The sequence below is a fragment of the Coturnix japonica genome, chromosome 4, assembly GCF_054131305.1.
Source record: "Coturnix japonica strain WE chromosome 4, WE-NBRP24, whole genome shotgun sequence".
Classification (NCBI taxonomy): domain Eukaryota; kingdom Metazoa; phylum Chordata; class Aves; order Galliformes; family Phasianidae; genus Coturnix; species Coturnix japonica.
The window spans coordinates 55,222,177-55,247,511 of NC_140666.1; the positions used below are offsets into that span (position 1 = coordinate 55,222,177).

General features: G+C 36.0%; 1 long non-coding RNA gene across 1 annotated transcript in view; it reads left to right on the top strand.

Moving 5' to 3' along the window:
- Positions 1–25,335, top strand: part of LOC107313578 (uncharacterized) — a 156,104-nt gene that overhangs the window by 61,090 nt on the left and 69,679 nt on the right. The window contains exon 16 of the long non-coding RNA XR_014945381.1: positions 22,526–22,588. This is a non-coding gene — a long non-coding RNA (uncharacterized LOC107313578). The remainder of the gene's footprint in view (positions 1–22,525; positions 22,589–25,335) is intronic.

Here is a 25,335-nt window from a genome sequence, read left to right on the forward strand (position 1 = left end):
TCTGTAAGACTGTGGGGGACTGAGCATGTATAAAGTAAAAATAATCCAAACAAAATCCATAAAACCAAACTCTTTGTAAATCAGTTATAAGTGTTGAATGAGATCCTTTCAAACAGTGTTAGAATTAAATTTTTAATCCAAATGTATAAAATGTGGCAATCTTGAAGTATACAGACTCATAAGAAAGTGAATGGCTTTTCTTTTTCTGTGAAAATTCTCTCTTTTTTCCTCATGATATTTTTTCTAGGTTAATGATATCCATTTATATAATGGTGTGCATATTCCTCAACATGGGTGGGGAGTCAGATAGCCAATTATTGAAATGGAACAACTATTGAATCAGTAGGCTAGATGAAAACCAGATTATCATAATATATAAATTACATGACCACATCTGAGTGCGTGACACTGAATAGCTGTTTGGGTTTGCTATTAGGTTCTGAGACATTTTGTGTAAAATGCTGATTTCTGCTTGGCTGCTTTCCGCAATCCTTTCATAAAAGGTGAGGAGAGGAACACCAAGTACTCCCCTGCTCAGAGCTCTACATTTATAATTTTGTGGTCTTTTCTTGGATGTGACACCTAAAGTATGGCAGATTGCATTACCAGTTAACGATCTGCAGAATGATGTGCAGTGCTCTTTTGGCCACCCTCTTTTCTGATGCATAACAACGCTTTATCTAAAACTGTAACAAAAGTTTAACCTACTCTTTGCCATCCATCAAAACACCATGAAGCTCATTCAGTGAAGGGAGGAAGATTTGACAGGTAAAAAAAAAGGAAGTACTAGTAATTGTAGACAAGCCAGGTGCAAGCTAACTGCCTGAATGCTTGCAGCTCATGCCTAAATGGGCATTAAAAGCTTCTCTGTGCATACTGGGTGGTCAGACCCTCATCCCAATTATATGGCTTGAAATCAGAAATGTCTCCATTTGCTTCCCTGAACTTACTCCATGTTGATGCAAATGTAACTGAGATAAAATAATTAATGTCTGGACTTTGTTTGCTTGTTACAGTCAAAAGCCAAGACTTAGATTGGCTTACGTTGGATAAATAAGGATAGTAGCCAGTGATGTTTAATAGTAATGAAGGGACTCTGCTTATTAAATTGAACTGGCTTTTTGCTAAAGTAGCTATTTCAAGGGCAATGTGGCTGTACCTAGTTATATTGTTTGATTTCTTTGTGCGTCCTTCAGACTGTAGCTTGTAGAAATTTCCTCCTTCCTAACAGAAACTTCACTGTTGCTTGGCTTATGTATGTTTGCTGCTTTGCTGCTTGTTGCCACTTGGGCTTGCACAAGGGCATAGTATTTTCCAAACTGTTACAGTTCAAAGGCTCTGTCTAGGTGCAGGGGCAAATGTGTCTGAGTTAATCCTTGAGACAAAATTTGCTAAATATTATTCCCTTAGAAATCATGTTGACAGGAAAGTGGCATGTTCTTGACTGACATGGATCCTGGACACAACTGAACTGGGATAGATCTGGCACTTGGACATGGTAAGTCTTGCCAGGAACTATTCTTTAGGCTGTCTTAAACCCACAGGGATTTCAGATGCTGGCATTTGGCAGGTAGTACTCTTCTGGGTCTACAAAGGCTGGTTTAGCCTTTACCCTTTTTAGTATTTCTTCATTAGTTCTCTGTCCTCTTCATACATTATAATTCTTTTCATTTGCTGATTCAGACCACCTGATATTGACATATTGAAGTCTTTCAGCTCCACTACATCCTTGAGATGCAGGTACTCAAAGCATCTAAAGGACATACATGTGCAACTCTAGGGAGGTTTCTTGTTATTGTATTTGGTAATATAAGTGACCAAGTTATTGATATTTGATAGGAAAAAGTATCCTGTTTTTTGTTTGTTTTGTTTTGTTATGTTGTTGTTCAAGGAGTAATTATAATTTGAGATTTCACTACAGAGGTATCAAAGTAAGTGCAGGTGATATTCAGGATATGCCTTTCATTCCATGCAATTTGATTTCTTAACTTTGTGTAACAATTGTGCTTCTTCTTTTTTTTTTTTTTTTTTTTTTTTTTTTTTTTTTTAAATCTAATAATTCATCAAGTATTTCATATCCAACTGTTGTGGACTATTATCACTGTCTAGCAACTTCTTTTCCTATATATCTCATCCTTTTTTTCTCCCATGTAATGGTGTAAACACTTTAATTTTAGCTTCTGTATTTCCTTTTGTCATCTCTCTTTACAGTCTCAGCCTTCCTACAAAGATTTGGGAGCTGGGAAAAGAGGTTTGGAAATTTGTTGTTCTAGAAATGGTCAGAGTGTAAAGCCTGTATGAAGTTTCTCTCTGCTGTGCTTTGTTTATCTGTTCATGACAATTTTGTCCTTCTTCTTAAGTATCTCTAGGTAGGACACTGCGGCATGTTTTGTACATCATATGTTAGGTTTTGTTTGTCTGTACTAATTCATCTCTTTTAAACAGAGCTGGAAACTTCAGGTAGGCTTATTCCCATATGTGCATGGACTGCTTTTTTCGAGTTTCTTTCATATTCTTCAACCTTTCAGCCTCATACTGCTTTCTCTAAGCAGTGATGTGCTTGATTATTTAGGCAGATGAGGCATTTGTTTTATTAAAATTTCCTCTTTTGGACCAAAGGCAGTTTGAAGCAGCAATGTAAAACAGCTTGTTATAATTTGACTGTTTTATCTCCCTAAGGAAGAAAGTGTATTCCATCAGTAAAATAACAGTACTGGACTTCTTCCAGGCCAAAATACAGTGATACTTATGAAATAATGTGGAGAAATGACAACAAGTGATTTCTGGAGGAATGCTTGTATGGTCCCAAGCAAAAATGGGTACCATGAACATTAAAACCTGAATGTGTTTCAAAATGGTGTGCAGATATATTCATGAAGCAGTTATTTAGACATGTTTAATTAATAGTTCACAGTGCATGCAGAATTGCAAGAAAAGAGAAGAAAAATCAGTGCATTCGACTGTCTCAGGAGGTAGATCTCAATCACAGAATCACAGAATGACAAGGTTGGAAAGAACCTACAAGATTATCTAGTTCAGCCCTCCCATTACTATTGCTACTACAAGCCACTAAGCTGTACCTTGTAGCTCCTCATCCAGACACCTCCTGAACACTGCCAGGGACAACAACTCCACCACCTCCCTGGGCAGCCATTCCAGTGCATGACCACTCTCTGAGAGAAAAATAAGGATTATCAACAAACATGAAAAAATGGCTAAAAATATTGGATATTATTAAAAACACTGCTTCAGCTCTTACTGAGTGTTAGAATGGTTTTCCAGTCGTTGAATGTGCTTCTGGTACAACTAACTAAGTAGGGTAGTCTGGAGAATCTTTTTCTTTGTAAAAGAAGGGACTCTGCTTATTAAATTGAACTAAAAGACGTAAAAGAAATACGTCAGAAGAACTACAGACATCATTGTTGGTACAATAGTATTTCTAGTCTAGCATTCCTGTCCTTGGCATCTGATGAGCTTCCCTGGGTGTCACCTTATCAGAGAAGCTTTATTAGAGAGCATAAGAGTCACTCTCAAAGAGCGACCACTGACTCTGACAGAGTTTCTGGTGAAATGTGGCATGTAGAGGCCAATGTGTATCTGAGAGCTGACATCCAGCTGAGGGGTTTGAGAAGAAAAGGGACATGAGGATTTTTATGATATTTTCACAGTGCTTTTTTCAGTATCACAGGACCATAATATTATGATAATATTTTATAATGGAAGATGTTTGTTTAAATAGTTTAAATTAAATATTGAAGTGAATATTCAAAAGAGCTTTGAAGTTTTCTTGGACAAAAAGATATGATTCAACCTATATGAAAATGCAGTCAATTCTGGGTGGGTTTTTTTTTCTGTTTTGAAAAGTAAGTTTGTAGCTGATTAAGCTTATCTGAATGTCTACTGACCTGCCCCAATCCTCATCATTTCAAGGTAAAACAACTTGGGTTAAAAACCTTTCACTGAATGATGTGTTTAAAGGAGTATATATTCCCTGACAGTATTCAATGTTCTGTACCTGAAATCACCACTGAAGCGTTTATTAGATTGGATGGCGCTCACTGTGAGTGCATTTCTAGTCACAGTTACGTCTGAACTCTTCATCTGGTCCTTAACTTGCCTTCCTGCTACAACTCTAAGTCACCTTATCCTATGTTTTACCCATATCTTCAGACCCAGAGGAACTGCTTACTACCCTTCCTGTCAGTGGTGCAGGTGAGCTCATCCCAATTGCATAGGAGGACTGGTCTGGCAGTACTGCTGCCAGAAGGGATGTGATGCCATTTACCCTGGCAGAGCTGGTCACTTATCATCTTTATTGTGTCCTGCTAAAGCCTTGGATGTGTTGAACATCTAATCAGGCTGCAGAGGCAGGAGCAACCTGGTGTTTGCGGGCTGAAAGACCAGACATCAAGCAGAGGCTTTGTAGCAGTAGGTCAGATCTGGAAACTGGAAGGGGCACTGTGGTGCAGTTCTGTCCCTGGGGGACTTTACTTCATAGGTCAGCACTCCTTTGCATTGCTTTTGTCCACACCTTGGCCTCTGTTGCTGCTTTATCTCAGCTACTTCGCTTCTTCTCTTCCAGTTTTGTAGCAGTTTTCAGTTCTGGTTTAGCTCCCTCACTTGCGGTTGTTTGATCTGATAGAATAACTGAAATATGGCCTTTTCCCTTTCCCTTTCCCTTTCCCTTTCTCTTTCCCTTTCCCTTTCCCTTTCCCTTTCCCTTTCCCTTTCCCTTTCCCTTTCCCTTTCCCTTTCCCTTTCCCTTTCCCTTTCCCTTTCCCTTTCCTTTCCTTTTTCCTCCCACATCTGTGGCCCTGTGTCCTTAGTTAGGCAGCACACTTTTGCTCAGTGTCTGCAGTTGGTAATGTTTCTACCAGGTCAGATGGTTGGTATTTATGTGGTATTTTTCTCAACATTTTGGGGGATGCATGTGTGTTACACAAAGCTCTTACAAAATCCTACATTCATTGCCAAACCTGCAATAATCATTGTAGTACTTACCACTTCTTATTTTTAGTAGTCATAGTTGTGGTAAATGCTATATCCTCATGCCAAGGCAAATGACAGTGTTCTCATCTTTCTCTCTCTCTCTCTCAGTCTCTCTTTTTTTTTTTTTTTTTTTTTTTTTCTGTCAAGAAGTCGTATTTAGCAAATTGTTTGAACGTTACAACTCAAATAAGGTTTATAGAGTTTACCTTGTCTGGTAAGGCATACTACCTTTTGGGGATTTCAGCTTCTAGAGAATGTTTCAGGCTCTAAACATGACAAAACAAAAACATATTTTCTATATCTTGAGAATACTAAAACTCTTCAACAATCCTAAAATAATTGTTGCACCTCATATTTTCAAGTAACTGGCAGGAACAGTGATCTTCTGCAGCTTAGTACACTCTATTAAAAATGAATAATATACATATTGATCATAACGCTTCTCTTAGTTGATGAGGCATCTCTTGGGGATGAAACCACAGTACCATATGGCTTTAATGTACTTGATATAGTTCTCTAAATAGCTGCTATAAATTATATTTCAGAATTATGCTGGACAGCAATCAAGTTTGTCTTCCAAATGGTCAGTAATACATTATGACTGTAGGTAAGAATTTGATTACTCACAGGATGCAGTATTTAAACAATTAACAACTAACCAGTCCATTTTGCAAGTATCATTTGTGACACTTTGAATTATACTAATTTTAACATTAACATCCCATGATAAAATGGGCAAATAACACACCCAGCAAACTGAAACTTACGCAGGAAGCAGAATGCACCATATCTCTGGCAATGTAGCTAAAGGAATGCAATACAGTTTTCTCACAAAGAATGAGATCCAGCATCTTATTACAATTTTAAATGCAAATTTTAAATGGAAACATTCTTCTGAGTATGAAAGCAGTTTACTGCCCAATTCTGGCAGAAGGTGATATAATAAAAAGTTGAATTTAGATATAGGACAAAGTTAAGTATACAGTTTGGTTTTCCAGGATTATATTATGTGTTTTTTCCCTGAAATGTTTATTTGTCAACAAGTTAAATTATTAACACAAATCAATTTCATTCCTGATCTGGAACAAAACTCACTCCATGAAATAATCAGCATTACCATTTAAACACTAACGATACTGTTGTTTCTGACATTACCAGCTGGCAGAAGACATGATGGCCTTCTAAAATGCAGACCTAGAGGGAATAATGCAGAGACCTAACCATCACGTTGAGAAAGTGTACAGTATATGGACCTAAATATTAGTTTCTGGCAAAACAGACTCAGCCTTTCCTCCTTCAAGAGGACCTTAATCTCCTCTAAGTGGAGACTGCAAAAATGCAAATGTTTCTTCCAACTGAACATAGTGTTTCTTCCACACAGATGGTGAAGGGGCTAGAGCATCTCTCCTGTGAAGAAAGGCTAAGTGAACTGGGTCTGTTTAGCCTTGAGAAAAGAAGGCTGAGAGGGGACCTGATCCAGGTCTAAAATATCTAAGGTGTTGGGGGCAAAGTGGTGAGGCCAGACTCTTTTCAGTAGTGTGTGTAGACAGGACAAGGGGAAACAGCCAGAAACTGGAGCATAGGAAGTTCTGCATGAATATGTGCAAGAACTTCTCAACAGTGAGGGTGAAGGAGTACTGGAACAGGCTGCCCAGAGGATTTGCGGAGTCTCCTTCTCTGGAGATATTCAAGATCCACCTGGACACCTACCTGTGTGACCTGGTGTAGAGAACGTGTTTTGGCAGAGGGGCTGGGCTCAGTGATCTCTGGAGGTCCCTTCCAACCACTACGATTCTCTGATTCTGTGAAGCGATTCAAAGGTGAGTGTACTATACCTTTTCAAACATTTTTACAAGTATTGTGCAACTTTTGCATAAAGACCCTGTACCACTGAAGAACTATAGAGTAGTAGCTGGATATCTCTAATGTCAACAACATTGGGAAGATTTTTCCTTCTCATTGACATCCTGTTGCGCCTTTTTTTTTTTTCTTTTTTTTTTTTTTCTTGTAGTCTACTCAGCACTATAGCAGTGAGGTACGTTATCTTCTAATGGCAGTGTCAGTGACTTCATTGTTTCTTTCTAAAGACTGTCAGTTTCTGAAATATTGAGGCAGAGAGGTACTGATTGTCTGTTATTCTAGAATATGATTTGGAATAGCACATTGAGATGGAGAGGAAAACCTGATCCAGTGATTCCACAAAAGGAATAGAAGTTTTCCCCACGCCCAATACGTTTCATACACAACATGATGTAAAACAAACACTCATCTCTCTCTCTCTCTCTTTCTCTCTCTCTTTTTTTTCTCTTTCTCTTTTATTTTATTTTATTTTATTTTATTTTATTTTATTTTATTTTATTTTATTTTATTTTATTTATTTATTTTTTCTTTCTGGCTCTTGCTCATGGCAGTTATTAAAATTATTAGATAATGTTTTAGACATCCATATGTGTGTGTTTTGGGTGGTAGAATTACACAAGAGCAGAAATGCAATGTTAAAAATAAATTATTCTCATTCGACACATGGTCACAATCAGTCTTTTCCAACTTTGCCCTCTCTAATGGTACAGTACTTGTCATAGCATGGAATTTAAAGTAAGTTTATAGTGTATAAATGTCATGCATTTGATGCTAGTTTTCTATGATCTGTACTAGCTACTCTCATGGATAGTTTACTACATCTCCCTCCTGATATATCAAACAGATCATGGAAGATTTGAGGCATTAAAGATTTGCTTGACAAACCCCTGGAAAATTGTGAGTTTTACTAGCTTAATGGTGTACAGACCTCTGTCTCCTCACAAAATATATATGTATATATTTTACAACATCCACGATTCATGAGATCACACATATTTTTCCCAAAGCTGATGAGTTACAGGTTACCTCTTGGAGTTAAGAGACCAGAACTGAAGAACAGAACCAGATCCAAATGGCACAAAAGGTAAGAAGTGGAAAACATTGGCAGTCATTGCTTTTTCATAGGCATAACAATCAACCATAGCTGCTGTCAAGAAGGTGTGCCTCAAAGATTTGCTGAGCTCATTCAAATAACACTTTATGATCTCAGTAACTTGAAGTGGAGATCTGATTGCATAGAGGTAAAGAAGGGGAGAAACAAAACACTATGACATTAGTATATTGAGGTTAAACTATGCCTTAGTTGCTGCTGCAGATACTATGTTGGTAGTCCTGACAACTACTTTGAGTCATTCTATTCTCTGCCCTGCATTGTGCTTAGCTTATTTTGACTCATTTCTGTACATCTTCCTTGATAAGCCATTTGATCAGAAGTGTTTTCAGAACTTGTATTCCACAGCTCTAAGGAGGGGCCAGCATTCTTTGTATTTTGCCCAGCTGTCCTTTTTTTCCCACCATCCCAGACTTTCTGACCTGCATTTTTCAGTTTTCTTTTCATGCACCAAGAGCAGGAAGGTCAGGGAAATGATGTATGTAAGTTTTCTGGTTGTATAATGTCAGGAAATGCTTCTGGCTATATATTAGTCATCATCTATTAGTCAAAGCTGAAAGAATCATAATTTTCTTACTCAAAGTAGTTTTGTTCTGTAGTAACAGCAGCTTGAAGAACTACTGAGTACCAAGTGCACACAACCGAGCACAAAGCTACTTGGAATGATCCCATCCCACAGATTTCTGAAGTGCTGTGGTTCCACCAAGTCTGCAGGTAGAGCTTAAACCCAGACCATCTCTGTGCATTTGCAGTAAGGAGCCCGGTACCAGCTCTAACAAAGAATGAGACAAATAAATAATTAATTTATTAAAGTTATATAAAGTACTAATGCATTGAATATCAGTCATCTCTATAGAGCTTGGTATGCAAGTCCAAATTTTCTCTATTTTCACTTTCATGTTTTTCTTCTCTTAAATCTCTCTCCTTTTACAATTACATGCTATTTCCAAAAGTGTCAAAGGGCTTATTTGCTATTTTTCACCTTATGGTCCCGTTACAAAGTCTGAACAATTTTGTATATTTCTTAGTCTCTCTCTCCTCAGCTTATTTCTGAATGTTTCACAACCTTGTGACAGTGAACATTCTCATCTACGATTATGGCCTTAGCATTAATAGAGATTACACCAAATTAAGCTGTGAATTCACAAAAAAATTCAAGTACGAAAGAAATGTGTCGGTTTGAATAGGGTTTGTACAGAAATTCTCAAAAGCAAACAGAACTCCAAGGTTCAGCCCTAGCTATCTTTTTTAGCTTTATTATTATTATTATTTTCCCCTACAGAACATGTCAAATACAGAATGATTTATGAGATTTTGGTTACCCTGATCAAATTTTCATATCAGCTGTGCTTTGAACAGACTAATCGTCTACAATTAGGAATACTACAAGTATTCCTAATGGCTCTTCTGGTCTAAGTCACTGTGAGTCCAAGATTCATTAATTCTTCAGTTAGTTTAAACTAATACAAAGCAGAGGGTTGTTAGAATTAAGGTACTATGGCTAGGCTGTGGTTGGACTTGATGATCTTCGAGGTCTTTTCCAACCTGGTTAATTCTGTGATTCTATGAGACTATCAAATTTACTCATGTGAGTAAGAAATAAAAAAGAAGGCATAATATGGAGATTAAAAAAAAAAAAAAAAAAGCAACTTGTGGTTCCCACATGATATGTTATAGCAGTGTCTTTATTCATCGCAAGCATACAAATGAAATCACCTCTTGGGTAAAACTTCAGAGTCACTTACAATAACATTCCATGAAAGTTTACTAAGTGAAAAAAACATTGTATGCACTTCAACCTGGCAGGATATTTATTGTGTGTCTCTATGTTCTAATTATCTAGTATGAATTTAGCTACATGAACATCATTACTCTTCTGTAAACTGCCATTGGATTTTTAATGACCTTTAGGTACTAGAATTCAAAGATCTCAATTTTGTCTACAGTCCTGTACTGCTGGCATCATACAAGAGCCTTAGTTCAGTAGTAACTCAGACAGACAAGGGCTACCAGTACTATTTCCTTCAGTGCATGCACTCAGTTTTCCTTGGAGTATCTCCTATTTAAATTCAGACTTGGCTCAGCCCTGCTTAACTTGGGAGGTCTGAATGGCTCACAACACAAAACGTTGTGGCTGCAATCCACTATATTCATTTGGTCTCCATACATTTGGATTCGCCTCCCATTAATCACATATATTTGATTATGATTCATCAGGCACCTCAAGAACATCATCAGATGGAGATGATATTTGAGAGCCTTTCTTTTAATCTGAGAAATCTTTGCCTTTCTTTTTCCTTCCACTCCCCAAAAAGTCATGAGAGTTCCTGAGTGGTTCCTAGAGGATTTCAGAGAGCCAAACTGCATACAGAAAGGGTGTCATATTCACATTTGTTAAGGACTGTTATTGAGCTGTACCTGCTGAAAGGATTTGCAAATAGTTCTGATGATGTGGCTGACACGCATGAATATCAGTTACTTATGCTAACCAATGGAGCAGGAAACACACTGTAACTTGTTGCTCATATTTGTCAAGCACATGAATGCACTGGCTGCTAGAAATGAGATTTTTTGCCTAGCAAGAAATGTATTTAATATTGGTCCTGTGAGAGTTTCCATAAGGATGCAGTTTTTGATAGCTCCTGCTAAAGAGACACCTTTAATGTCATCAAGTATGTGTGCTTTGTCAATGTCTGCCAATGCTGAACAAAATTTGTGTTTATTCCATAAAGTTCACTGCAGAATTAGATTTTGCCCAAGTAAAAATAGTCAGAATAAAATTTGAAAAAACTGGCTATAAAACTTGAAAGTAAAATAAGAATCAGGAAGACTTTAGGATTATCATGATGTTGTTTTGCTAAACTTGTTTGTTTCTGACCTGGAATTTTCCTTAGCATTTATATCCATTTATAGTAGGAAGTCCAAAAATGGTAGTGATCATTGCTCTGTTTTTTCTTGTGAACTATGAGTAGGGCTTCAGGTATTCTTGTGCTGATGCTACAGTGTTTTCAGGAAGCACAACTCCTCTAGGAATCATGTGAATAGCTTCACTGCTCCATCTTAAGGAAAGCCATTCTGTGAAATGTTTCCTGAACTGTTAGGAGGAACTAGCAGGAAAATATGATCAGAAGAGTCTTTCCATTTCTGCAAAGGAGGTTATAAGTGAAGACCACGCTCCCTCATCTTGCACAATTTCTAGTCGACTTTTCTTCCCTGTTGTTATGCGCAAGACTGCTTTGGCTATGGAAGAAGTCACTTGCTTCTTAAAATCCACTATGACATCAATGATGAGTAGTAAAAACCACTGCACTGTGCTTTGCACGCTAGTGCAACCAGGCTTTGAGTTGCCTTGTACTGTGCACCATATATACACTGTATCTTGGCTGGGATGGAGAACTGTAGCTGTCTATACTTTGATTGTTCTTATAAAGATCAAACAGTAACACAGTTTGACAGAAATTTTATAAATCATCATGTTGCAAAACAAAACCAGCACAAACTGACTTAAGCAAAGAAGGTGTGTTTAAATAGGAAAAAGTTAATCAAAAGCATGTGAAACTGGCCATCTGTGCAATGGTGGTGCATTTTTGTGCATGAAGTCAAATAAATACTGTGAACTTTCTGTACAGTCCATATGAAGATACTAAAGGATTTTTGAAAGTTAAGAAGTGAAAACTCTATAACTCCAGAATCCACTGGAGGTAGTCAGGGAAGGATTTGTTTGGGATTTACCCTTTGTCCTTTCATATCTCTAGAAACTCCCTCTTACACATGCTCAGCCTTTACTTGTTTGGTTTATGTTTGTAATCTTAAATGCCAACACATGTGAATTAAAAAATGAAAATAGAGGCTTTTAATAACTCAGGGAACCAGGTGGCAAGATACTTATTATTATTTTGCATTTAAGAAGACAGGGTGTTCACACTGGAAGTGTTCTATTTGCAAAATGAGTAAAGTGATTTCCCAGCCTAATTCTTTGTAAGTATCTGTATCTTTAAAAAATGTAAATAATCAAAACCAGATAGTCACAAGGAATGCAAGAAAACCTGTTTCAGCAAAACTAAAGTTGCAAGTTTAGAGTCTATGACAGGAAACCAAAGGAAAAAAAAAAAAAAAAAAAAAGGAAAATCAGAAGAGAATAAAAACCTTGGAGAAATAAATAAATAAATAAATAAATAAATAAATAAAAAGCCTGAGGTGCAAAAGTAAAAGGAAGAACAAACAGCTGTCAGTAGTTCAGTCATGAGATCTGTTCATTACCTGAAAATATACGTACAGCACAAGCTGACAACAGAAAAATCAAAAATACTGATATAAGCAGTCAATTACTTTATGAAAGCATACATAAAAGTCATTAAGTAATGTATTCTTATAAATTCTTTAAATATATCAGAAGTTAGTTTGGTAAAATAGACAAAGAATCTGACAGGTCTAATTTATTGATGATAGGTTTTTTAGAAATGATATGGAACACAGAGTAGGGTGCTATAACGTATCTTCTATTTTTGTCATAAATAAATAAATAAGTAGATAGATAATTTAGGTACATTCTTAGAAGAAGCTGAGAATTACACATAAATGCTTACAGTGCACTCTAAATTGTTAGCAGCTACCTTCTGGAACCAGATGGGAATAGCTGAGATCACAGGTGCTTTAGATGATAACAACATAATGCAGTGTAGCACTGCCCCTGATTTTCCAACCTACAAATTGTTCTGGGTGGGGCACCAATGAATGTAATTTATATTCATTTCCAAAGTACTTGCAACAGTTCTGCAACATTTCTGCAAGAACAGGTAAGGGGAACGATACAAAGAGACTTGGTACTAGCTTTAACATAGTCAGAGTTTAGTTCCTGTAAATTCAAGGCCATATTGGTATGAAAGTCTATGAGGTTTTCCTCTAGAAGTTTTGCTACCATCGGAGCAATTTAAACCTTCTGGTTATAAATTAGATGATGATTTTCAGAATATAATCAAGCAACGTATATAAGACCAGCAGACTAAGAAAAGATAATAAGTTCAAGTATGACGGTAGACTTGTGAATTCTGAATAGGCATTCTGAGATCAGCAACATAAAATTCAACAAAATGCTCCAGGTCCATTTGAAATAAGACATGTAAGAACTGAGTTGGTCTGAAGGAAAAAAAAAATATATATATATATATATATATAATTATTAATAAAAAAGAATAATAATAATAATTGTGTGTTGGGTTAGATTACTAAGCATATCAGTAAATATTTGCACAAGCCACAGTGAGAGTAATAGGATTTCACCCTGCACTGTGAACCTTTTTTGACGATACAAGTATGTGAGTGATGACCAAGATATTCATGTTCTCTGTGGACTAAGGAAAGAGTTGGATGACTTCTTGATGTTCCCATAAATCTGTTAAAATGAAAAATCATTTGGCAGTTCTTGAATCTTATCTCCTGGTCACACAAATTTATGAATGTAGTTCACATTTTTTTTATATCATTTGGCTTTCCTGCTGACATCTATTGTAAATGCAGATTGAGCTGTCATCTCTATGACATTTTGACTGCTCGATTGCAGGTGTGCTGAAGTTCAGGTAACCGTCATATAAAGTGCTGTGAGGGAAATAAGCAACTGTAGTTCATCACTGAGTTGTAAATTTCTGTGCCATGGAAGTCAAATAAAAACTGCAGGAGCTCTGCTTTGAAAATAGGCATCGTGCCTACAATTTAAAATGAGAAGAAAATTTATTCTTAGCTACTCTTTATTTCAGCCTTTTGTTCTTTATGATGTCTCAGGTCATCTTTTTAATTTAGGTAGGTCAGAGGTTACAGCTGTAACATTATTTCTCACATTCTGACTTGTATATTCACTGAAATCTGAGGTCAAAACTGAGTTAATGTTGCGAACCTGCTTACCAACTATTTGTGTTTCTTATTTTATAATCACAATCAAAGTAGATTCTCTTTCTGTGTGCAAGTTTTTTTTCTTATGAGTTTTCTCATGAGTTGGGCTCTGATTTCTTGCATAAGCTCATGTAACTAAAACAGTTCATTAATTTCAAACTTTTTCTCAAATAGCTCTCAAAACAGGTAAGAAACTACCAAATTTTAACATCCTTAGGTGGGTTTTTTTGTTTGTTTTTTGTTTGTTTGTTTGTTTTTTGTTTTTGGGTTTTTGGTTGTTTTTTTTTTTTTTTTTGGATGCAATTCCTGCTAATTTTCCCTAAAACAATTATGAAGCCCCTATTATGCCACTTATTCTAGCTAAAGTTCATTGAATCAGGGTTTTCAGAATATTGTATTGTTGTGTAGATAGCTAATGACAAGATATAGTCACAATAATGAAAACAGTACTTAAAATAATTTTATCTGTAGTCCTCTGCGTGAAGATAGTAGGGCATTTATGGTAGAGAAGTTACTATAGGAGACAGAGATGCTGAAGGGATAGCTGAAAGAGGTTTATTTAAGACAGCCTTCAGATTTGTGTGATCCTCGGTTGTAAAATGGCAATGTGGGAACAGAAAGGAGAGCAAAGAATGAGCAGGGAGGATTGTAGGGCAGATGCACATTACAAAATTTTATTATTGTTTTGATTATCTAATATTCTTAGCCTAATGATTTTTTTTCAGGCAGGTCAGTAATTTTTTCCCCAAGTCAGTTATGCCTGGTGTGCACATGCACAAATTATGAGACTGGGAAACCAGTTTAATGCTACATATTTTTGAATAACTTTCTGTAAACACAAACAAAACTAATGCTGTTGATAAAGAAAGGATTTATGGGAACAGAAATAATTTAATTGAATGTGAATTCGTGGCAAAAGGAAGGTCATAATTATTATAGTTAAAAGTGTTGGGGCTAGATAAAGAAAAAAATCGACAGATTTTTTTATACACACACAAGCATGTGTATGCATATATATATGCACATATGTATACGTATGTATACATATATGTATAGCAGGATGTATACATCAGTTTGTTGACTGAAATTTGCCTAAGTGGAGATCATCTGGAGGTTTTGTGCAGGGTTTACAAATATGGAAACTGCATTTACTTTGTCACAGTCCTTCTAGTACCTGGCAGAGTAACTGACCATTGTAATCTTACATCAACTTAATGGTTTTTGTTTGTTGCTGCAATAGATACTATAAAAAAGTTACATAGAAACAAAACAAAGAAAAAGTTTTAAATTCACATGAACTTTAGGGGAAAACACAAATGCAAACTATACCAAATGTTTCAGTTTGCCTCAAATAAATAAAATAACCCAGTGGGACTACATCCCTGTAGTGAGAGACAAACTTTACCTGCCAGTGATTTGAGGCAGATGTAGACTCAGCTGGCTTGGCTGCAGTATGATGTGAAAAAAAACACAAGATTTTGGGGGTTTTATAGCTGCAGTTCTGCTGACTGCAGCTGCTCCTTCAGCACATTATTAACTGCAAAACATGTCCATTAAAAAAAGAAGAAGAAGAGAGGGGAAAAAAAAAAAAAAGGAAAGAAGGAAAAGATTTCTGGCGCTTCTTTATCATTCAGGGAATCTCTTGGACTACTCTGAGGGGATGTATTTGAACACTGTTGTGGAGGATGTGATGCACAAGGATTAATAGTAATAAAAATGGAATCTAAATGAGGGGAAAACAAATCAAAACAAAGGACAAAATGGAAAATATTAGAGGTGCATCCCTCTGCAGCTTTCCTGAATAGGCACCCATAACCCTAGCAGTGACTTTCAGAGGAATCTCAACATATTAAAATCCTTGTCATCCCTCTTCATTCTCTACTCCATTTCTGTGGAAATGGCAAGGCCGTGTTGTTTATAGAGCTATGAGTAATATTATGATGGCAGAAGTTTTGTAGCATCACAAGATAATTGAATTTAAATCTGGAAAGTGCCTCTTGAGGTCTCCCAATGCCCCAGTGAAAGAATCAAATGCGCCTACATTTCTCTTAACACATTGTCTTAAGGGCTTCCATTGATGGACCAGATTGCTTCATTAACTTTTCTCCAGTGCATCACTTATCTTTGCTGGTGAAGTTTAAGCCCATAACTTCATGTCTGTTTACTGTCAAAACTATAAATAATTTAATAGCTATTCTATTTTTGGCTTCTTTTTGTTTTGTCTTTGTTTATTTTCAAACTTTGCTTTTTCCCCTCTCCTTTCCCTTTTCCCTTCTCTCCATACCCCTTCACCCTTGCTTCTCAACCCTTTCTCATTTTTGTCATCCCTTCTACAGATTCTAATGGTAACCTCTTTCCCAGTTTAACGTTTCCAGGCCAAGCCTCCAGACAGCTCCTGACATTGTCATAGAAAGGACTCCTTCAGTATTTCATAGAGAGTTCTGTAAAATATCCCCCCAAAGTGGTTTCTACCTCTTTCCATGGAGCAAGAGTTTTGATTTATGTTTAGCTTATAATCCACCACACCCCTTAAATTCTTTTCTCAAGCCCAGCTGGTAAGTTGCTTTGGATTCTGTTTTTGTGTGTACAGTTCTTCAGACATAATCTAAGTATTTCTCAGCCAATTTTATGTAAGTCTGTATTTTCTAAGCTGTCTTATTTTCCAAGATTATCCTATAGCCTAATGGGCTATCAGCTTCTCCCAGTTCAATGAGCTTTGAGTAGTTAGAATTGCATTCTCAGAAATTGATTTTCATGGGTTAAAAGTGTTTGGAAAATGTCATTTGAAGATGATTCTTGGGTTTTAGCTCAAAGGTTTATTGTCTGGGACAAATAGGAACAAATTCTTGGAGCAAGGTGCTGTTATGTTAATGTGTATGGATTTGGATTTGCCCTTTCTCAAGAATTGCATTTCTTCAGCTAAGTTTGTCTAGAATATATGTCCCACTTCCAACTACATAATTGCAGTTCTACGTATTTTAGTACTCTAGAAAAAGTTGTAAAAGACTCTTTTGACAAATTCTCTGTCCTATAAATATCACTGTTTTAATGAAGACTATTATTGATTTATTAATTGATGAGTCAAAGGAGTATTGGGGCAAGTGGTGTGGATTCTGCAGCATTTACCAGGGTGGTTTGTGCACATCTGTTGCTGAATTGGATTTGATTTGGATAAAGCAGTTCTCTCAGAAGTGTCCTTATAGAATCATAGAATTGTTCAGGTTGGAAAAGACCTTAAATATCATCAAGTCCAACCACAACATAACCATGCTACCCAAACACTATCAACCCTCCGATACTATGCCACCATCCAGGGCTGAAGCACTGCTCCTATGAGGAAAGTCTGAGGTAACTGGGCTTGTTTAGCTTGGTGAAAAGAAGGCTCTGGGGAGACCTCATTGCAGCCTTCCAGTACTTGAAGGGAGCATGTAAGCAGGAGGGGGAACAAGAACAATGATAGCAAAGTTAGAACAAATGTCATACCACTATGGAGATTTACAGGGTGCAATTCAGATGATTTTATTTAGTCTGTAGTAACCCTCATCATTCCCTCACAAGAAACACATACTTAGTACCAAAATCCACACACCTACTTTCAATATCAGCTTCTTTCACTGTCTGATTTATTGATACATAAGTGGGTATTCAAACCTAACAAATAGCCTGAAATAATCGTTTTACTTCCACTTTTCCTCTGGGGCAGTGAGGGTCAGTTTCTGCTGTAAGCTCCTAACTCCAATTTAGAATTAGCTGGAAATCATTATCACTCAATATAAATTTAGCAGCAAGCTTGAAATGAGCTGGTAGCTTGACTGGGCCTACACAAGATCTGTCTTAAAGTGGAGGTAACTACTTCTCAACTGGCACTTTTTTGTGTCAAATTTATTGAAAGGTATTGTGCATTTCTCAGGAACAGCAGGAACACTGCGTTTTCAGATTATTGGTTGCTTTCAGGGCTCAGGAGAAAAAGAGCCTTGCCCCGTGGCAGTCCCATGGCATAGTTTTACAGTTAGACTTTTCAGAACTGCATGCTGAATTATTTGGATCCATTTCAAACAGAGGCGATGTTATAATAAAATAGGCAAAATTTGCTAGTGCTGCGGTTCTACTGAAAAAGCTGAAAAAAGTAAGATGCAAGCATGTATTGTTTTCATATACAAGTACACAATCTTCATCTTTAAACCGGGTATTTCTACATACATATAGCCTGCTGAGCATCTAGATGGCCATGTACAGATATATGTCCATACAGATGTCAGTTGTGCATACACTTTGGAGATGAATGATGAAGTGGAAGTCTTGCCATTCAAACTGTCTTGTTAGTGTGAAAAAAAACAATCTATTAGTAATGCATGGGATCCTAACAAGTCTGCCTACATTGTTCATCTTTGTGAACTAGAAAATGTTCTTGCCCGTCCTTCGTTAATCATCTAAAATTTCTGAGATAAGGTGAAGCAATTTCTCAGCTGCTGTTTTGTGACTGTCAGTGAGAGAAACCAGGAAAAGATGAAAGAAGGATCCAGAAAAGGGATAGGGAGATGCAGTACAGTCTAACATGGAGAAGGAGTCCCTGGGGAGGCATTTTCTCTAACTGAGATTTTGAAAAGTGATCTGTCTCTTTTCATTTTGTTTTACTTGTGTTCAGGGCAAGAGCACCTTGTAAATTCCTGTAAATAAATGAGGCAGCATCAGAGAACACCTAACTCCTTCACCAGTTTCCCCCTGTAATAGAAACAGTGCTCAAGACTCACGTTTTTTTTGTTTGTTTGTTTGTTGTGGTTTTTTTTTTTGCAGGTTGTTCAAGTGAATAATGAGCAATACTATTTATGTTTTGCATGCACTGTATACTGCCATTCTTCTTTACTTTTACTTATATTGTAATGGATTACTATCATAAATTAATGATTGCGTTGGAAGTAGATCATATGCTAGGTAGACATTTCTTGTTGCAAGATGAAATCTTATGTTATAGTAGTGATTTACTTTGCCAATCCAAAAGTAAGTCCCTCAGAGCATACCTTGACATTCTCTAGTTGGAGGGAGAAAGATAGTACATGCTTTCTGCTACAGAGGCAAAAAGCTTGCATTTTTATATAAGATATCTGAAAACCTATGGAAGTTTATATTAATAATTTTGATGCTTAATGGCAACTTTTATTTTAATGAAACTTCCTGTTTTCCTTGGTTGACATTGTTTTATTCGAAGTAAAATGCTGATAGGAGGTGTAGCACTAGGAAATGAGAATTCGTTATTCACTATCACAATATTGTAAGTGTTTTTTTGGGGGGAGGGTGAGGGTTACAGTTTCTTCTTATGAATTTGAAAATGGCTCAGGGAAATTTGAACACATAGGATTTTAAATTCAGAAATTGGCTTAAGCTTCAGATTATTTTTGTACATACATAACCCAGAAGGCAGGTAGGTGGTGAAGTAGGTGCTGGACTTGCATATAATATTATGTGCCTGTACAAACACCTACTATGTTTATGTTTTTGAGGTGAATGACGAAATGGGATCCTTACCTTACAAATTCATCAGTTTTATTACAAGATTTGCTTGAAGACTAATACTCAAATCTAGGAAAGTAGTAGTAGTTTTTGTTTTTCTTTTCATGAAAAGTCAATATTTTGTGAGAGCAAAACTGTTAATAAAAACATTATTTTACATGAAACTCCTGGTTTTGTTCATAAGTAATAGGAAATACAATAAATACTTGACCATGTTACTTCTTAAAACTGTGCAACTTCATAGCCTTTTTGGAGTGTGCAAGTCAGCTGTGTATTGTAATAGTAACAGGAATATAGTTTCCAAGCAGCTTATTTTTAATTCCAGATCTTTTCAAGTCCTAGATGACAATGGGTTGCAGTAAAAAGCAGTAAGAGAAATACCATCAAAAGGAATGGGTAGACTGTGTCAAAGGTTTTCCAGCAGCAAAGATATAGACCCAAATCAGAAAAGATGATAATTCAAAATATTATTATATGTATTCATGGCGATAATAGAAACTGGTCATTTGGTTAATCAGGGAGTGTATTCATGCATGGGGAAAGAAAAGAAAAAAAAGAAAAAAAAAAGAAAAAAAAAAAAAGAAAAAAAGGTTTTCTTCCTGTAAAACTTCAACAAGTATGATGAAGTTTCCATACTGGCAGTCTGTTATGAAAGAATATGGAAGGGAAATTGTTTCACTGGCTTAGGTCCTACATACGGACAATGTATCTGTAATTGTCCTTGAGAAACAACGCAAGTCTAAGCTATTTATTTAATCATACATGAACCCAAAAGAAGTCCAGTCCAAAAAGGCATAGCCCTTGAAATGCGTTCTCTCACAAATTAGATAAAAACACTGAAGAATTCTTGAATCCTGAACTGGGAGTAAAATAGGTAAAAATAAGATAAAAGGGTTTTTTTTGTTTGTGCGTGTGTGTGTGGGAGTGCTTGCAAAACAGAGAACATAACTCTAAAGACAACATTAAAAATGACTGGAATTTATATATGTTTTGCACTATTTACTAAGATGTCATATACGGAAAAAGATGGATACAATAAGCATTTTTAATTGAATATATACATATCTATTTAATTTGAATTATACTAAAGTAATGCTCAGCTATTATATCTCTGTTATATATCCATTATTTTGAAATTTATTCACTGTGACAATTGGAAGCAGAAATCTATTTTTTAAATTATTTCTGTAATTTTTTTTCATAGAATATCAGAAAGGTCCTCCAAATGTTCAAAACACTGTGATTACTGTAAGAACTTTACATCAGATTGGTACTTTAGTATTAATTAATAATTAATACAACATTTCATAATTATACCAATAAACATTTCAAAAACACTTGACAAAAATGATGTAGAAAAAGTTCCTCTTTACCACTGTTTGTTGAATGTGCCAAAACTTGAGTATGGCACTTGAACAGTTCTGTAATCTAGTTACTCAAAGTGCTGGTACATTAAAAGAAATAATCTGTCCAGGTTTTAATGAAAGCAAACAAAAGGATTGGTGTTCCAGTGTGTTTATTTGATTTACTTTTAATAACTCAGTGTATAAGTAACTCAGACACTGCAGCTCAGATTTAGTCTCGAGCAGCAGTAGCAAATCTGCACTGTATTTTTAATTCACTTAAGTAAATGTTGCTGAACATATATTCAGAATTTACATTCTTTCTTCACTCAAGTTCTTCAGGAATAATTTAAATTACAATTTGTTAGTCTACCCTAATCTCTTTATTCTGCATAGCCATGCTTTAATATATAAGAAGAAGAAAAAAAAAACAACAACAACAAAAAAAAAACCTTGGTAAAAACATGAAAAATCTGTAGCTTTTACTAGTGAAATGAGTTGCATGATGTTTATTTTTTACTTGCAAAATTACCCTTCCCCAGTGCACTTACCCCTGCAATATCTGTGTAGCTTCCAGTATAAAATAACCTCTTTCACAGACTGTATTCTATCTGACATGTGCAGGTCCAAAATGCATCTTAATTTATATCAGGAATCTAAGTAATGTACTTCTCAGTAGCTTTCAAACTGAACTGAGCTGAAAGAAACATATCCAGTTCAAGTAAAAAAATTACATACAGCTCACTATGCAGAAGCACAGCACTAGTGAATTCTACTTTGTTGACAGAATAGATCTATATTTTACTTAGAAAGTAAATTATCATTGCAGTTTATAAAACAGTGTTTATGATCAAAGCATTTGGATTTATATGAATTTTTCTTCTTGTGTTGTGATATAATTGTTAAACAGAGGGGATATGAATATTGAAATGGGACATAGTTTCATATGCAGATGCACAAATCAAGCTTGCATCAGGTTTTCTAACATTCCAGAATGTTGCAGAAGGAGACCATTTCCTAAAAAAACTTTTTGTCTCCTGAAAACATTGTCATAGCTTGCAGAAATTCTTCTAGTTGTCTTTACAGGATTAAGCAAAAGCAGGCTATGGAAGAGCTCCAAGTCACAGGCTAGCAGCTCTTTGAGTTCATGCTGCTTTAGGATAAAAAAAACCTCTATTCCATGTTGTTTTGAAGAGGGCTATCCAGGAGAATCCAAAGTGAAGCCCAGGAGTGAAATCAAAATTAAGCACGCAGTAAAAAGTTTCAATACTCAAATGAGAATTTTGGTTCTTTTTTCTGAAGCAGTAAAGGTAATGATTTGTTAAGCAGTAAGGACATGCCCTTTAATTCCTAGGCAAAGGTGCCAGAGGATACTGGGATGAAAAACTGCATTACTATGATGCGAGATCTGTCTGCATCTATGCATTGTCCCAAGAGGCTAAGGACTGGATACCTCTGAATGTGCAACACTACATACAAAGTGAGATTCATTTAGCTTTCTCTGGATGTGTATTATTTTTAGCTTACATTAAATTAGCCCATCTGTTGGTATTACTAGGATTCTTAAAAAGAGACTTACAAGAGAGAAACATTCTGTTTTTATTGTGAAGGTACGTTCATACAGTCTCCATTGTTTTACTTAAACTAATTACACACCTTTTCCATATTTAAAAGAAACATGTGTATTTTATTACATTTTCATATGGATGAGGCATTCTTTTTTGACAGTTTACGTAAGGGTGAAAAAAGAGAACACTGGATGCTGCTTAGAGCCACAGCCATCTTTATGAATTGCTATTTACTAATTTCCTTTCCTTCTTGTCTCCAGGGATCCTTGAAGGTGGCCGAGGTCATCACAGCAGACTGCAAACTGATTGAAGCCTCTGAGGAGGTAATAATACTTTCTCATTCCTCTCTTGTTTAATCTTGACAAACTAGCTGTAACTCACTGTGGATTAGCGGTGCACAATCTGGCGTAGTAGAACAAGCCAGGTTTGAAGTGTGTCTTTAAAATTCATTAAGGATTTTTCCATTCCTACATGATTAGAAAGTATTTTTTTGTTGTTGTTGTTTGAATCTGAGCTACAGTAAAAGCTGGGTCATTGGGTTAATGGACAATAAGAAAAAATTAATCTATAAATCCACTGAGTTAACGTAATGATGTAGAACAGATTTTTAAATCCTAAAAGATTTAGAGGATGCTGTTTTCCCTTTCTGTTGCTTATTAAAGTAGAATATACTTTACGCGTTCCAGTTTAGGAGATGTTATGACTTCCAAAGTAACCAGCCATGCTTTCACTTCTCCGTGATACTTATTTCCTTCTTAGCTGACTGTGTAAATCCTTCAGCTGTGTGGTGTGTATTTGTAAGTATACGCAGCAAACCTCCCTCTGAAAGCAAGTGACAGATTTTATGAATGTTGTGTGGGTAACAAAATCCATAGTGCTTTTCTTCCACTCCACTTTAGTCAACAGATATCTGCATGTAAGACATTTTAATTATATCACTGTCATACTATGCCCTGTATCTAGTACTAAATATCAGCCAAAATTTGGTTCAAAATGAGCCTACATTTTGCTCAAATAAGCTAATGAACCTTTGTGAACTTTCAAAACTGGGCTGAATTTCAAGGCTGGAACAATCCTTGAAGCCAGGTGAGTTTTACTGTAAATATTTCCAGTGTGGTTCCAGAAGAAATCTGATCCTATTTAACTAGTTTAAGTAAATGCTTGTGTAGCATCAAAACCTGAAGATCAGAAATTTTATTAAAATATATATATACGTGGTAAAAGCCATGATAATGTGCTTCCGTCGAAAACATGCTAAACTTCCAAATGTGCAGACTAAGTGTTACATATAAATGTTCCATGCTCGTATGTGTATTTATATATTTATCAATAGCTAGCAAAGGTGTAGTGTACTAAGAAAAATACTGAATGCATTTTCTGTACGTATACATTCTTGAAAGATCTAAGTCATAATGAATACCATTAGTTACATCATTTCATTCAAGTGTTTCAAATCTTGGTGATTATAAACCCTTTTGTAAGGACTTGGTCATTAAAATGGCTTCTTACAAATGGGAGGAGAATAAATGGAGGTATTCAGGGAGAGAACTAGAGGTTCAGCAGAATGACTAACATCTCACAATGGATAGCAAATTGCATGTGTCTGATAAACAGACAAGAGCTTAGAAATCTGTGTCCATCCATAAACTCCCTTTGCCTCTTAACCAGAATAAAACATTACTTGGTCTTAGAAGCAGATAGATAGAGCTGACATAGAGATGCCTTTGCAGAGAATTGCAATTGCTTCAAGATGGACCACAGTGATGGATAAAAATAAATAATGAATAAATAATAGTATGTGCTGCGCTCTCAACTAGCCTAAGACACAGGGATTTATGTAGAGATCTCTCACCATTTTTCTGAAAAGTATTTGAAATCTGTTCCAGATAGACAACACGTAGTAAATGCACAGATACAATTCTCTCATTTAAGGCCTGTGATTATGTAGGCAAAACACCCAGTCATTATGTTTGCTCTAAGTATACCCAACCATGGTAAGTTCACTTACCTTATGCTGAGGCAAAGCTGGAGTGATGAGGTGAATGGGGAGCAGATTAGGACAAACATCCACCTGGAGTTTTTATCAGGTGGTGGCACTGGAGTATTCTAAGGGTTAATGAGGTTGTGTAAAAGTTTTCTTTTTATAGCATAAATCTATAGATTACTGTTTCATGTATTTTAGTGACATATTTCCCAGCAGCAGATGAGTGGTATACTAATGTATAATCAAAGTCAGTCACAGCCTGCTGGCAAGAAATGACCTCACCTTCAACTCATCATGCTGGATAAAGAGGGTTCAGCTTTTTTATTCTTTAACATTAGTTTGTAATACAAATGCATAAAAGGCACAACTTGTATTTTTTTGCATACTCTACAGAATGTTGGCCATAGTAACAATGCAGTAATATCTGCTTTCTTAAAGCACTTTTCTTTATTTCCTGGTTGAAGTTTGCCAAGGGGTGTGTGTTTGTGCTTGTGTGAAGAGACAGAGAAACAAAGAGGGATGAAAGTTCAGAAGAAAAACAAAGTTTTCTGAGGTTTCAACTGGAGTTTCTCTGTTGCCTCTACCTAAAAACAAAAACAAGAAAAGAACATTAGCTAGTTTGGGCAGATTTTAATGTAACCAGTGCACTTAAACAAGGCTTCCACTTACCACTAACTGCCCCCTGAGGCATTTATTAGTTCAGGCATGGATTCTATGGATTATACGGAGAGCGTAATACTATATTTGAGTGTATCATCTAGAAGTGTATGCATTTTAGTCTATTTTTGCTGCACAAGGGAAGCTAGTTTTTTTCTTTAGCTCTGTTTCCTTTGAAACCTTTCTCTCATGCTGCAGTGTTAGGGGAGGAAAATCTGTCTGGCATTATATGCTGATACAATTAAATGCAGAAGCTGGCTAGGATTTCCATGTATTGGCTGCAAGTCAGGAAGATACCCATAAAAGTAAAAAATAAATAAATAAAATATATAAAAAACTCTGTGTATGCATTCATGTATGCATATATATATATATGTACACATAAATAATAAAATATAACTGAAACATGGTAATTATTTTTCTCCTGGT